This window comes from Armigeres subalbatus, chromosome 3 (assembly GCF_024139115.2).
Source record: "Armigeres subalbatus isolate Guangzhou_Male chromosome 3, GZ_Asu_2, whole genome shotgun sequence".
Lineage (NCBI taxonomy): Eukaryota > Metazoa > Arthropoda > Insecta > Diptera > Culicidae > Armigeres > Armigeres subalbatus.
This window is the reverse complement of record NC_085141.1, coordinates 188,597,043-188,611,875: the sequence shown is the minus strand read 5'-3', so window position 1 is coordinate 188,611,875 and position 14,833 is coordinate 188,597,043. Positions and strand designations below refer to the sequence as shown.

General features: G+C 41.4%; 1 protein-coding gene across 3 annotated transcripts in view; it reads right to left on the bottom strand.

The window, feature by feature from the left end:
• Window positions 1–2,875, bottom strand: part of LOC134226839 (GRAM domain-containing protein 2B-like) — a 95,960-nt gene extending 93,085 nt beyond the window's left edge. Inside the window, exon 1 of one of the 3 annotated variants that reach the window (XM_062707861.1) lies at window positions 2,725–2,875. The gene's annotated coding sequence lies outside the window, so the exon portion shown is untranslated. Of the gene's footprint in view, window positions 1–2,397; window positions 2,546–2,724 lie in introns of those variants that run through there. The other 2 variants (XM_062707865.1, XM_062707863.1) reach the window with 2 other exon arrangements.
• Window positions 2,876–14,833: the final 11,958 nt, after the last annotated feature.

Here is a 14,833-nt window from a genome sequence, read left to right as displayed (position 1 = left end):
TGTGTAGAGTATTCAACATCTGTTCTCACACATTCGACTTCCATGGGGGGTCCCGTAGCGTAGTTGGCTACACGTTCGCCTCTCAAGCGAATGGTCATGGGTTCGATTCCCAGCCCCTCCACCAAAACCCTCGTCAGTCGCCGGATGCGCAGCCTATGCGGTGGCGTATTGGGGTGCACGCCTCACCGTGACGGCTGCCTGATGACGACTGACAACTTGTTCTTCTCGGAGGCATTCCTCCAACGTTACCCGAATAAATGGCAACCGGACAATGCAACGATCATTGCCATTGGATACACGACATGGACAAAACGAATACCATGGACTCACGACGAGATGGACCAGCATCGACAACAACGAATAATGGAAAAATCTAAAAATATATTCTGTGTGGATTCTGGCTGCAGAATACCACAGTAGATCTCGGCACAGTAGCGGTTAAGTAGCACAGAGTGCCTACCAAATAAATAAAAGAATAATAAAAAAATAAAAAAATTCGACTTCCATATATCCCGATCTACTCTTCGCAAGAGGTTCTCTATTATCCTTTCGGCACAAGAAGTCAGTTAAATTGTTAGGGTTAGTTAAGTAAATTTAAGCAAATATTGCAAGTATTATTAGCATGAATTGTTAATCTGTTGATGCAAAAGAAGAGGAGGTTTTTACGCCCGTTCGAGGATGAACAGTACGTTCCACTCAACCGTGCTTTTCCTGCTCTTAATAAAGAAATAAAATAAAGAAATAAAAAAAAACATGGAGTATTTAAAATTTTTGGGCTATTATTCCAATGTTCGTTTTCTAAGGTTTTTGGAGAAAACATATAGCCTTTCGGTACACCTTGGTAAACGACAAAGGCAAAAATACAAATAAGCATTTTTGCCTTTGGGAAGGTTCATTAATTACGTAACGCAAAAATTGGGCTTTTTCAACCCCCCCTCCTCCCCCCTATGTCACACTTTTTGTACGAAACATCTGAAAATGTTGTATGAATCGTCACACTTTGTTCAACCCTCTCCCCCTCTAAGCGTTACGTAATTTGTGGACGCTCCCCTTCGCTAGTATACTAAGCAGAGTGTATTCCGTGTATAGTAGAAAATCGAAAATTTGTTTTCAATAAAATTAAATATCTGCAGTTATCAGACGTCGCAACTCATTTCTGATTAGTGCGCATGATAGTACATCCATGCGTGCATGATGCGCACCAATAATGAAATATTTCAAATTGTCGCGACTCGCGTCGCAGCGCGAGTGCTCAATCGCGCGGTCCGGTTTGGTGGCGGCCCGACAATATGTAAATAAGAGTGGCGACATGCGCCGCATTTGACAGGTCTCCTGCTCGTTTGGAACACGATTTTGTATGGGAATGACAGATGAATTTTGTTCCAATTCTGACAGTGTCACCACTCTCAATTACATACACTCTGATACTAGTATACGTAAAGGCTATAGGATCATTCTAAAACTGAACTTTTGATAGAAGGTTCGGAGACCCATAGTGTTATGTACCAATCGACCCAGCTCGACAAATTGAGGTGATGTCTGTATGTGTGTATGTGTACAAAAACAGACACATTTTTTTTGTACTCAGCTTAATCTGATTTGTTTGCATTCGACATTCGACGCGGAATCCATCCTAATTTTTCGCTATTAAAAATTCGTCCAATCGGCCATTGCGTTCCGGAGTTATTAAAAAAAACAATGTTTTATCCCATTTTTCCCAAGGCACCCCTCCCCGCTCTTGGAATTTATTTTTCAAAGTCGTTTTTTTCAGTAACTGCTGCAATGTATTCAAATGAACGCAAATATATGTGAATTGATAGAAAAAACTGAATCTATCTCCATAAAGTGCAATTTTGTTAATTATTATTATTCTTGTTTTATAATACACGAGAAAGGCACCATCACCGCTAGGTGGATTATTCTGTTTTTTTTTTTCATTTATTATTGCTCGTAGAAAAGCTCTTATTATTTTGGAGGATTTCCTTGTAATTTACCACAAAGATTCAATTCGTGCTCTGATAAACATCGACATCCTTTAACTGACAACTGTGGAAATGCAAATCAGTAAACTGAGTTCCAAGGAACGGGGAGCTACGAAAAAGAGCAGCAGTGTAACCAAAGTTGTATATTGTTGTGAAACAAAAAAAAAGAAAGTTACTCATTTTAAGCTTGATTTCTTTTTTTAATTGCCGGATAAAGTAAACAATAAATAGTAGCAGTTGTGCGAGCTTATTAGTTCATTCGCATCAATGTTATAATTAACAATTAATTCGTATCTTGCTTATCGGACTTGCTCAGCAAACAAAATTCGTTATCTCGGTTTCTTGAAACATAGCACACGCCACTATGTTATAAATCTGATATCGCGATGTTTGGCCATACAAAGTTGTTAATTACCAGCTTGACTCACTATTGTAAACACTCAAAGTAAACTTTAAAATATCGGCAGGGCACAGTAAGAAAACTCTCTCTCCAAAATTCGCATAGAAATTCGCAACGCCGTCGCTGAATCAAGGCACCACCACACACACAATCAAACACGCGGTTACTATCATCGTACGATATAGAAACCCTCCAGCGCCATTCGTCACGTCAAACTTTCCCGAAGAGAAGGTTTTATCAAACCGATGATGACTAAAAATAAAAACCAAATTTTCATTTTTCTCGCTAGAGCAAACAACAACAACACTGCAGTGAAAATAGAACACTTTTCCGACGGATCACCTTCACGGATTTATTTCGCAAAATTCCACCAACAACCGCACGATATATCGATGTTTTCCCGTCATATCATCATCGTTACAGGGCGAGATGATGATAGCACTGCGCTGAACTACTATCGTTCGTGAGAGAAAACCGACTACGACCTCCACCATATGACGACAGACAGATCCCAAGCAACTTCAAGAGCCGGAGAAGCCAAGCGAACTCGTGAGAGAGTCGCGACGCTACAGTGCAAAATAAAGGTGGAGGAAAATATTATAAAAAAAAATCATTCATCTACACTGCCACATGCACTAGCGGATAAATCGCAATATAACTACTTGCCATGAGATTAGAGAAAATTGGATAAAATCGTCTTAAGATTGCCTCAGGAGTCAAGACCGTACCGACCAGCAGCATCTGAGCAAACATTCGTATTGACACGCGATCCGCGATACAGCCGTTATGAGTAAATATTTGCAAACTTCAATTGAAATTTCCTCCCATTCTGGACGAGAACGTAATCGGTTTCGCGCACTCTCATTAGGAAACAAAATCGTTCTACATCCACGTACCAGAGGTTCTACATTTTTTAACCAACAAGCACACTGTGGTAGATGAATATCGTATAATCAATTTCTTTTTGCAATTCCTGATCATAGTTCCGGGTTTTGCAGTTCATGTTTGAGTGATGAAACGGGCTACTTTTCAATACCAACGAAATGTGTGCTTTAATTACCATTATGCAACTCAGCCATTATGCGATTTAGCTCCTATAATGAAAAACCAACATTAGAACAGTGGTTACATGACAACATTTTGCTCAATTAATGTTTATTGGATGAGTGTTCAAATAGTGTATTCGCTATGTCGCGTAATAAATGAAATAGTTTATACAGCGGTTATACAGCCAAAAATAGATTTCTTCAGCTAAAAAAAACTAGCTTATTCGGTTTAACTTGTTTGTTGGGATGACTTCAAAATTCTCCAAAGTTAGGTTTATCTATCGCAGTGACAAGCCTTTTCCTACGGCCCGCGAAGGATTTCAGAGAATACACTAGGGTAATACGAGTTTGTATTTGTACAAACCCATTCAATTTCACCACTTCATTTCATTTCATTTAATTTAATTTATTTAGTCTACATCTAAACAGATAACACTGAATCAACAATATAACGTCACAATACACGGTTCGAGGCCGCATCTCTCCATCCTCGAATACGCCCCACGCTCGCCAAGTCGTTTTGCACCTGGTTTGCCCATCTCGCTCGCTGCGCTCCACGCCGTCTCGTACCTGCCGGATCGGAAGCGAACACCATCTTTGCAGGGTTGCTGTCTGGCATTCTTGCAACATATCCTGCCCATCGTACCCTTCCGGCTTTAGCTACCTTCTGGATACTGGGTTCGCCGTAGAGTTGGGCGAGCTCGTGGTTCATTCTTCGCCGCCACACACCGTTTTCCTGCACACCGCCAAAGATGGTCCTAAGTACCCGTCTCTCGAATACTCCGAGTGCTTGCAAGTCCTCCTCGAGCATTGTCCATGTTTCATGACCGGTCTTTTTAGCGTCTTGTACATGACACATTTGGTGCGGTAGCGAATCTTTTTTGACCGCAGTTTCTTCTGGAGCTCGTAGTAGGCCCGACTTCCACAGATGATGCGCCTTCGTATTTCACGACTAACATTGTTATCAGCCGTTAGTAAGGATCCGAGGTAGACGAATTCCTCGACCACCTCGAAGGTATCCCTGTCTATCGTAACACTGCTTCCCAGACGGGCCCTGTCGCGCTCTGTTCCGCCCACAAGCATGTACTTTGTCTTTGACGCATTCACCACCAGTCCAACTTTTGTTGCTTCACGTTTCAGGCGGGTGCCACCTTTGCAAATGTTCGGCCGACAATGTCCATGTCATCCGCGAAACAAATTAATTGTCCGGATCTGTTGAAAATCGTACCCCGGCTGTTACACCCGGCTCTCCGCATTACACCTTCTAGTGCAATGTTGAACAACAGGCACGAAAGTCCATCACCTTGTCTTAGTCCCAGGCGCGATTCGAACAAACTGGAGTGTTCGCCCGAAATCTTCACACAGTTTTGCATACCATCCATCGTTGCTTTGATCAGTCTGGTAAGCTTCCCAGGGAAGCTGTTCTCGTCCATAATTATCCATAGCTCTACGCGGTCTATACTGTCGTATGCCGCCTTGAAATCAACGAACATTTGCCGTACAGTAAAGATCAGGTCCATTGTCGAGCGGCCGTCAACGAAGCCGGCTTGATAACTTCCCACGAAGTCATTCACTAATGGTGACAGACGACGGAAGATGATCTGGAATATCACTTTGTAGGCGGCATTAAGGATGGTGTTCGCTCGAAAGTTCTCACACTCCAGCTTGTCGCCTTTCTTGTAGATGGGGCATATAACCCCTTTCTTCCACTCCTCCGGTAGCTGTTCGATTCAGTCCAGATTCTGACTATCAATGTGTGCACTTGCCTGCACAAGCTGCTAGCTTTTCCGGGCCCATCTTGATGAGCTCAGCTCCGATACCACCCTTACCAGCTTCTTTATTGGTATTTGTGGTAGCCGTATGCCGTTGTCATTGGTTGGTGAGCTAAGGCTCTCCCAATGGATTATGATATAGAAAAAATCCTCTTTACAGCGTTAGCATCTCCGAAAAAATGTTCACGCCATGCTTTGGGCACTATCCATAGGTTTTATGAAAACATTCATAAAACGTGCCCTACAAGTCGTCGAATTTATCGTTTGTTGTATCCTCGACACACAGATCCGTTTGCAAATGGGTTTCACCACTCGCTTCATCTTCGTGCTCATAACTACGAAACCAAAAAAAAAACTTCTCTGCTTTTTCGACGCCGCTGTAATAGATGTTATATTTGAATTCTGTATTGGTCGTGGGATCCACGGTTGTACGGCTCTGAATTCATGACCTCCGAATGGAATCGGATTTCTTGGATGGCGGCCTCATTCACTCCGACCTTATATAGTTCACGAGCCATCTTATTTTATTCATTCATTCATAATTCTATCGTCAACAGGTACACATTTCAACCCTACAGACATGAGTTAAACAAACACTGATGCTAACATGTTAAAAATCTTAAAATATGTTTTCTTATAGTCGTCCTAGACAGGCTAAAGTCAAATGCACAAAAACAATTAATAAATAGACGACACATACTAATTAGTGGCGCGTTATATCCGTAGTTGGTCCTGGTTACTGGAACATGTAGAAATGTGTTGGTGCGAAGATTACGGCTTCTGATGCGGATGTTCAGCAGTCTAAGTATGCCAGGACAGTCAATGTGGAAGGTAAGAAGATCGGCGATAAATGTTGCCTTGGAAGCATCACGACGAATTCTCAAGAGATCCAGTTCAATCAGTCTGCACCTATCTTCATATCTAGGAAGATTTAGAGGATCATTCCAAGGCAGATGTCTCAAAGCAAACCGAACGAACTTTTTCTGCACTGCCTCTATTCGATGAATTCCATTCTGGTAGAAAGGGGCCCAATCGGATGATCCATACTCGAGGATAGAACGTACCAGCGAACAATATAAAGCCTTGAGACAATACACATCTTTGAATTGTTTGGTCACTCGTTGCATTACCCACATCACGCTGTTTTTTTTTCTTTCTTAAACAATGGGGGGGGAATCTGCTCAACAGACATCCTGGGTTGACCAGGAAGTGCGGGGTTAGGGATCACCGAGGGAGGCAGGACTACATCCCGACCCGCTAAACCGTTTCCATTGCCGCCAAGCCCATAGTCCCTTCAGTACAACCAGAAAGTAATGCTTCAAAGGGGGGCCAGTGCACAACGCACCCTCGCTTTTTTAGAAGAACACCACAACACCACATCACATCACGCTGGTGAGGCATCCCATCATATGTAGTGCTGTGCTGACGCGATACAACGCTTCGTTATTTAGCCGTTGGATACCATGCAGACGGTGCGGTAATGGACAAACGCTCGAGATGTACCTTCTCACACTAGTGATGTCAGAAGGACACTACCAGCTAAGTACGCAACCTTTAGCTGACAGTCTTTTGTCATCGGCCGACCCGTGGAAACGTGAGATAGAAACTTGTGGAGCTGTATTGGACGCCCCTTCCTTGATGTCAACCCACTGTTTTACAGCCTCACTTACCTCATACAATTATTTACAAAGTTATGGAACTCTTGAAGTCAATTATACACTATATGTATCAATTGCGTATATCGGAGACGGGGCAAACTGAATCAATATTTAGTATCAAGTACTTTTAGCTTAGGCTTTATACTATAAAATAGGAAACATTTCGTTAGTTCCAATTTATAATCGAAGAATCAACGTTATTCACAAATATTGATTTATATAGAAATATCTCTAGTTTTCGCTAAACTGCTAAACAAAATCATTCAGCTCACAAAGGCTCCAACGGAGATTTTGATTTCCGTGGACCGTAGTCGTGTAGTAATCATCACGGCGGCAGATGATGAAACACCAATCACGTCAGAGAATAATTCGTAAACCGCGTGCACGAGATTTGTAAATGTAAAGAAATCTTTTAGGCTCGATTCAACTGAGCTTTCCTCCGGCCTTCATCCGAGAAGATCAACATCCACACACCTCATTCGATATACGTCAGCGTCATGATGTAATATACACTGACTGCGTTCTATAATGCAGATCAACAAATTTCACCTGCAAAGCTGAATAAAGTTGACGTGTCAAGTTGTTAACTTGTTGGTTTGAATCATTCGTTAGTACCCGCGCGATCTGTGTTAAAATCAAAAGTCATTCATTTGAATTCATGAATCCATCTGGCGTAAAGGATGAATTATGTCCGATTGACCCTTCCCCCAGAATTTCGTTATTTTTATACTGGAGAAGACAAAACCTTCATGATTATTCTCGGTATCCAGGATTGTCTACAATTCTAAAATCTGATGAAAAAGTGATGACTTTCTCGTATACTAGGTATACGTAAAGGCTATATGATCACTCCAAAACCAAATTTTTGACAGAAGGCTCGGAGACCCATACTGTTACATACCAATCGACTCAGCTCGACAAATTGAAGTGATGTCTGTTTGTGTGTATGTATGTATGTGCGAATGTGTAAAAAGTGTAGACACACTTTTTGGAAATTAGCATTGGCCGAATTATTCGCAACAAGTTCCATTCGATGGGAGATCCTGTCCCACTTTTTGTATTGAAAATTAATCAAATTGGACTATGGGATCAGAAGTTATGACCAAAATACTATTTTCTATGCGCAAAACACGCTAAAAACTAAAAACTCATATTTTTTAGTATTTTTTTGCACGAGAAAGACACCAACACCGCTAGGTGGATTAATCTGGGTTTTTTAATTTAAAAAATCGATTTTTTTTTCAATGTTTGACTCCATTTGGAATTTTTCCAATATTTCGCTGGGTGTGGGTGCTGCCAGCCCCATATACGAGTTGGCGTGAAATCCCTCAACGGAAATAGAAACATAGTAGGTATAATACGGTTATTTCACTTTGTAAAAATTACCATTTAGCATGAAACATCGATCACCGTTATCACGCTCCTCCTGGTTGAGAACCCCCTGCCTTCCATATACGCAAACGCGTCACTAAAGGCAATACATGTGCGTCAATGACATCCGTCATTGCCGCTTTTTGATGCCTACATCAGCATGGAGTAAAAGAAAATCAACCACTGGACTGGCCACGACATATAAATGAGAACGAGTGTGTCAGATAAGATATGTGTTTTATAATTATAATCAACGCTCTTTGCAGTCGGTGGGATGAATTATAACTGACCATTTATTCGATGGAGTACGCTGGTGCTGGAAGGAAATACATATAACGAAAGCGTCCCCATCGCCAAACCCATATCATCACCATGGAGCAGCTGCACGAAGCACGGGTGTTGGTACGCGCAGGTCTGCTCATAGTTTACTACTTTCGCGAACAGCTGACTTTTGAAACGGATGACTGTTCGACTGTGTCTGTGCGAGATACAGGTTCGGGAATGCCCACACGGTCGAAACACCTAATCCATCAAGCATCAATACCACCAGCAGTTGCTGCAGTGAGATGTAAAGTTCGCATCAAGCTGGCTCCGGTTTATACGCAAAGGCCACACAAAAGTTTGATTAATCGTCTTAATCGGTGATGACGCTTTTTATGACCTCCTGTTTATAGGCAAAAGCAGTAGGCACTATATCACCGAGTTTGTCTCCGAAATCGATGCACATTTTATCAATACTGCCGCTAAAAGAATAACAGTTACTGTTTCATGCCCATCCATATCAATATGGGACAGATATGCTTGCGACAGCAACTTAATCAATTTTAAAAATAATCGGGACTTGAAAAGATCATAACGGACAGAATATTTACATAATTTGAAACATGTTGTACTTTTTTCAGGACAAATATTGTTTTTTCCAAGATTGTTCAAAGATTGCTAAGAAGTATGACATACATGTTTGAATTCTGACGATTATCGAATATTTTTACAAGCTTCCAGTAGAAGTCGAAATTTTCATAAATATAGTAAAACAGTAACTGTTATCAATTTATTTGATTTGTCTTATTAACATTCAGAAATGGTTATGGATCTACCGATTCAAAGCGAACATGCAAAAAATCGTATGCTTGTCTAAGAATAAAAAAATCGTAGGCAGCTCAGAATTCATGACGAAGCAGATCTGCTTTACTTCAGTTTTCAATTAATCTTTTGAGGTTTGTAAAAAACTTCTTTCCGTGGACTTCTAATAATCCATTTAAACTTACTTTATTTATCATAACTTTCAATGTTTTTAATTATTTGCTGATTTCAATAACTATTTTTTTACTTCTTTTTACTTTAGCCTGTGGAATGAGTTATTGACAAATTACTAAATGATCTATTCCAGATTACTAAATGATCAAAAATATCCTTGCTTTAGACATTCTAAGCCGCTTTAGGATTATAAAGTGTCTAAAGCCCTAAAGAACAATCAGTACTCTATTCCTTTAGAGTTTTAGCAACGCTTATGATTATTCTAAAGACTCCGATTACCTTTGAAGTCACCATTTGATAACACACAGATTCTTGCCAGTCAATAATTTCTTACCATAATCATGGGTAGGACAATGCTTTATCTGTCCCACCCAGGCAAATTTATTCGTAGGGCATGTCCTACTTGTCCCACCACTCCCGGCGCCACTGCCCATAATTAACTTACTGTCTTTAGATATGTACACCAAATCCTGTTTTCAGATAGACACTATACATTTTTGAAACAGAAAACCATTAAAACCCATTGTCACCGGTATCACTTTCCTTGGGGATCCAGAACGGACTATAAAGCAGTTAGGATTTTATGTGAGGTATCAAATGAGATTCATTGAGATAAAATTAATGTAAAATGGTCGTCTAAGACGAGTTAAGTAACTCCATTTAATTCCACCAATTATTTCCACACAGTTGTGGTCGAAATACGTATCTGCAAAGATATCGAAATAATTGGTGGAATTAAATGGAGTTACTTAACTCGTCTTAGACGATTGAATACATTCCACTAAAAAGGGCTTAAAATATTTTTCTGAAAAATGGTGTTTTGCATTGGTGATTTCTTTGCTGCCATATCTCTTGCCGCTTAAGCACTTCCACGGTTATTAAGTGCGAGGTTCCTATGCCAAGTTACTTTCTGCCTTGCTCGTATACTAAGTATACGTAAAATCTATACTTTGATTTAATAATTTTCAGACTAAGGCCGGAGTGGCCTGGGCTAAACATGAAAGTCTTCGCCATTTAGCTCGGTCCATGGCTGCACATCGCCAACCACGCAGTATGCGGAGGGTCCGCAAATTGTCCTCCACCTGATCGATCCACCTTGCCCGCTATGCATCTCGCCTTCTTGTTCCCGTCGGATCGTTGTCGAGAACCATTTTCACCGGATTACTGTCCGACATTCTGGCTACGTGCCCGGCCCACCGCAGTCTTCCGATTTTCGCGGTGTGAACGATGGATGGTTCTCCCACCAGCTGATGCACCTCGTGGTTCATTCGCCTCCTCCACGTACCGTCCGCCATCTGCACTCCACCATAGCTGGTACGCAGCACTTTCCTTTCAAAAACTCCTAGTGGGCGTTGGTCCTCCACGAGCATCGTCTAGGTCTCGTGTCCGTAGAGGACTACCGGTCTACTAAGCGTTTTGTAGATAGTCAGTTTGGTACGGTGGCGAACTCTATTCGATCGGAGCGTCTTGCGGAGTCCAAAGTACGTACGATTCCCTGCCACGTTGCGTCTCCGAATTTCTCTGCTGGTATCGTTATCCAGTTATCCACCAGTGAGCCCAAGTACACGAATTTATCAACCATCTCGATTTCGTCACCACCGATACAAACTACATACAAACCCACCAGGCTTACATTGTCTTATCTTGAGCCTCTTCCTATCATGTACTTTGTTTTCGACGTGTTGAAGACTAGTCCAATCCGTTTAGCTTCGCCTTTCAGTCTGATGTAGGCTTACTCCATCCTCTCAAAGTTACGTGCCATAATATCTATGTCGTCGGCGAAACCAAATAACAGGACGGACTTCGTGAAAATCGTACCACTCGTGTCGATCCCTGCTCTTCGTATTACCCCTCCCAAAGCGATGTTGAATAGCAGACACGAAAGACCATCACCTTGCCGTAACCCTCTGCGCGTTTCGAAGGGACTCGAGAATGCCCCTGAAACTCGAACTACGCACATCACCCGATCTATCGTCGCCTTGATCAACCGTATCAGTTTATTCGGAATTCCGTTTTCGTGCATTAGCTGCCATAGCTGGTCCCGAACGATTGCATCATATGCGGCTTTGAAGTCGATAAATAAATGATATGTGGGCACGTTGTATTCGCGGCATTTCTGCAATACCTGACGTATGGCGAACACCTGATCTGTGGTAGAGCGTTCACCCATAAATCCCGCCTGGTACTGCCCCACGAACTCTCTTGCAATTGGTGTTAGTCGGCGGCATAAAATTTAGGAAAGTACCTTGTAGGTTCAGCAATGTGATTGCGCGGTAGTTGCTACCATCCAGCTTATCGCCCTTTTTGTATATGGGACATACAACTCCTTCCATCCACTCCTGCGCAGAACCTCACCCCCCAAACCTTAGTAATTACACAGTGCAGCGCTCTAGCCAGTGCCTCACCACCGTGTTTAAACAGCTCTCCTGGTAGTTGGTCAACTCCAGGGGCTTTGTTTTTTTTCAGACGGCCGATCTCCTCCTGAATTTCCTGGAGATTCGGAGCCGGAAGTCGCATGTCCTACGCGCGTGCTCCTAGGTTCATTATCATACCGCCACCGTTGTCTGCCACATCGCCAATCAGGTACTCTTCGTAGTGCTGCCGCCACCTTTGAATCACCTCACGCTCGTTTGTAAGAAGGTTCCCGTTTATGTCCTTACACATATCGGGCTGTGGCACGTGGCCCTTATGTGAACGGTTTAACTTCTCATAGAACTTTCGTGCGTTATTAGCGCGGTACAGTTGCTCCGTCTCTTCACAGTCTCGATCTTTCTGCTGGCGCTTTTTCCTCCGAAAAATCGAGTTTTGTCTGTTCCGCGCCTGTTTGTAGCGTGCCTCGTTCGCCCTCGTACGGTGTTGCAGCAATCTCGCCCATGCTGCATTCTTCTCCTCAACTAACTGCTCACATTCGCCGTCATGCCAGAAGAATATTTTTATAAACATTATTTTATACTTTGGTTTTTACTTTCTGAGAAATCATATCATAAAACTTGACTTAGACTAGGAGCTTGGAGCCACAACATTAGATAATTTTTCGTTGACGTATTAGCAGAACCTCCTCCATTTTAGTAGGGTTACTACTCCTTGACTGGTTTCTTATTTTTGGGATTTTTTAAGAAGCAATGAAATTGGTGCTGCATTTCTTTGTTTGGCGATAAGATAAAAACGGGAAAGTTCCCTCAAAATAGCACCCTTTTCCCAAGTGTAAAACACAATTGTATTAATAGAATTTTAAAACTTTAAATACTATCATCAATAAGAAATCTATAAAAACCCTACATTTGCTTGAATAAATAAGTGCCTAATAGTTAAAAACAAAGCAATTCTGATTATGAATTCAATTATAAGTTTTATTTCCAGAAGTTTTGAAAAACAAATTGCTAATATTCTATACAGCATTTAAGTTGTCGTTTCCAATATCAATACCTATAATCATACCCCATAAATTCAAAAATTAAATGTAAATACGTTACGTCCTACGTCTACTCGCGGTTATGTTTAAAACATTACCCATTGCTCGATTTTGCCTTTCTCGTATATAAAGTATACGTAAAGGCTATATGTTCTTTCTCCCCATACTAAGCTGAGCCAGTCTAGTGCGCACCCACCCAAAAAAAAATAGCAAAAGTGTCACTCATTTTTCAGGCACTTATCCTTAACCGATTTGCTTGCAACAAGTTGCATTCGACGCAGGATCCGGTCCCATTGTTTCCTATTGAAAATTAGGCTATGGGCTAGGAAGTTATGGCCAAAATACTATTTGCACGAGAAAGGCACCATCACCGCTAGGTGGATTAATCAGGGCTTTCTTATTACATTTTATAATACACGAAAAAGGCACCATCACCGATAATGGGAATATTCTGCTAGTCTATCAATGTAGCCGACAGGAGTTGTTTCGCTTTTATGTCTTTTACTATGCTTCACTGCTGTTCAGTATCACTTTTCCCAGATCCTTTTGATCGTACGTCAAGGAGTGGGATTTTGATCAGATGATACACAGAAAAAAAATCCATGGTAACAATTACTATTTTGTAGACTACGCCATGTTTTTAAAACAACCACAAATTTTCAGTTAAATTAACCATGTATTCGGACAAATTCACCACTGATTCAGTTCATGTAACAACATTCCACCACGACTACAGTTGATTTTTTCTGCGCGCATGGTAAAATCAAACAGGTTTGTTGTCTGCTGAAAATCGTCGGTGCGTATTCTTAAATTAACCCTCGGAATGGTAGTTTTGACCGCAACATTTTTTTGAGTGTACCCATTAGCTTCTGCACGGACCGTTTGTTAATGATTTAGGCTACATTTTCAATCTTTTTGCAGTTATGATGGAGCCCGCTTTCTTAACATGCTTTTTTAGGAATTCCCTGGGAATTATTCAGAGAATCCATGGGCCCTCCTTAGCCGTGCGGTAAGAAGCGCGGCTATAAAGCAACACCATGCTGAGGATGACTGGGTTCGATTCCCGGTGCCGGTCTAGACAATTTTCGGATTGGAAATTGTCTCGACTTTCCTGGGCATAAAAGTATCATCGTGTTAGCCTCATTATATACGAAAGCAAAAATGGTAACATGGCTTAGAAACCTCGCAGTTGATAACTGTGGAAGTGCTTAATGAACACTAAGCTACAAGGCGGCTGTGTCCCAGTGTTGGGATGTAATGCCAATATTAAAAAGAAAAAGAAGAAGATTTAGAGAATCCATCTCCTTGAGAACGGATTCGACTCTTTTTGCTTTGTACCAGATCACCGTGTCCATCGCGTAATACACTGAAATCAAAACCGTCCAAAAGAGTGCTGGATTATGATGCTTTCGGATAATGAACAGTAACCGCCGCTACAAAAAATCCTGAACGTACACATCAACTGTTATTGTATCGATCGCTGCAAATGGATTTGAGAGAATTACACACTTACAAATTGCTTACAAAATCATTGCCTTTTTACAGAATTTTCCTGAATAAATTTGCTTATCAACATTGTCAATACTTTACCAGTACGGATCATGTTGAAATGGTTCCGTGAAAGCATTTTATAACCGAACTTCATTCATGGTTTATCATCATCATCACCTTGCATCATCATCATCATCTTCCACACAAAAGTTTATCGTATAACTTATGGGCCCATATTCGGACATATGCAGCATGTTATTCACTCTTTTTTCTTTTCTGCTCCCTGAAAGTCCGTAGTTCATTTTGTGTCTTGTTCGGTCGACTTTATTCTTCAATGTTCACAGATTTTTCCAAATCTTGAATAGAAGTACCATTTTTACCGGAAAAGATTGAAAATTTTTCCGATCGAACATATGGCTCACAGGGACCGATTTACATTCAAAT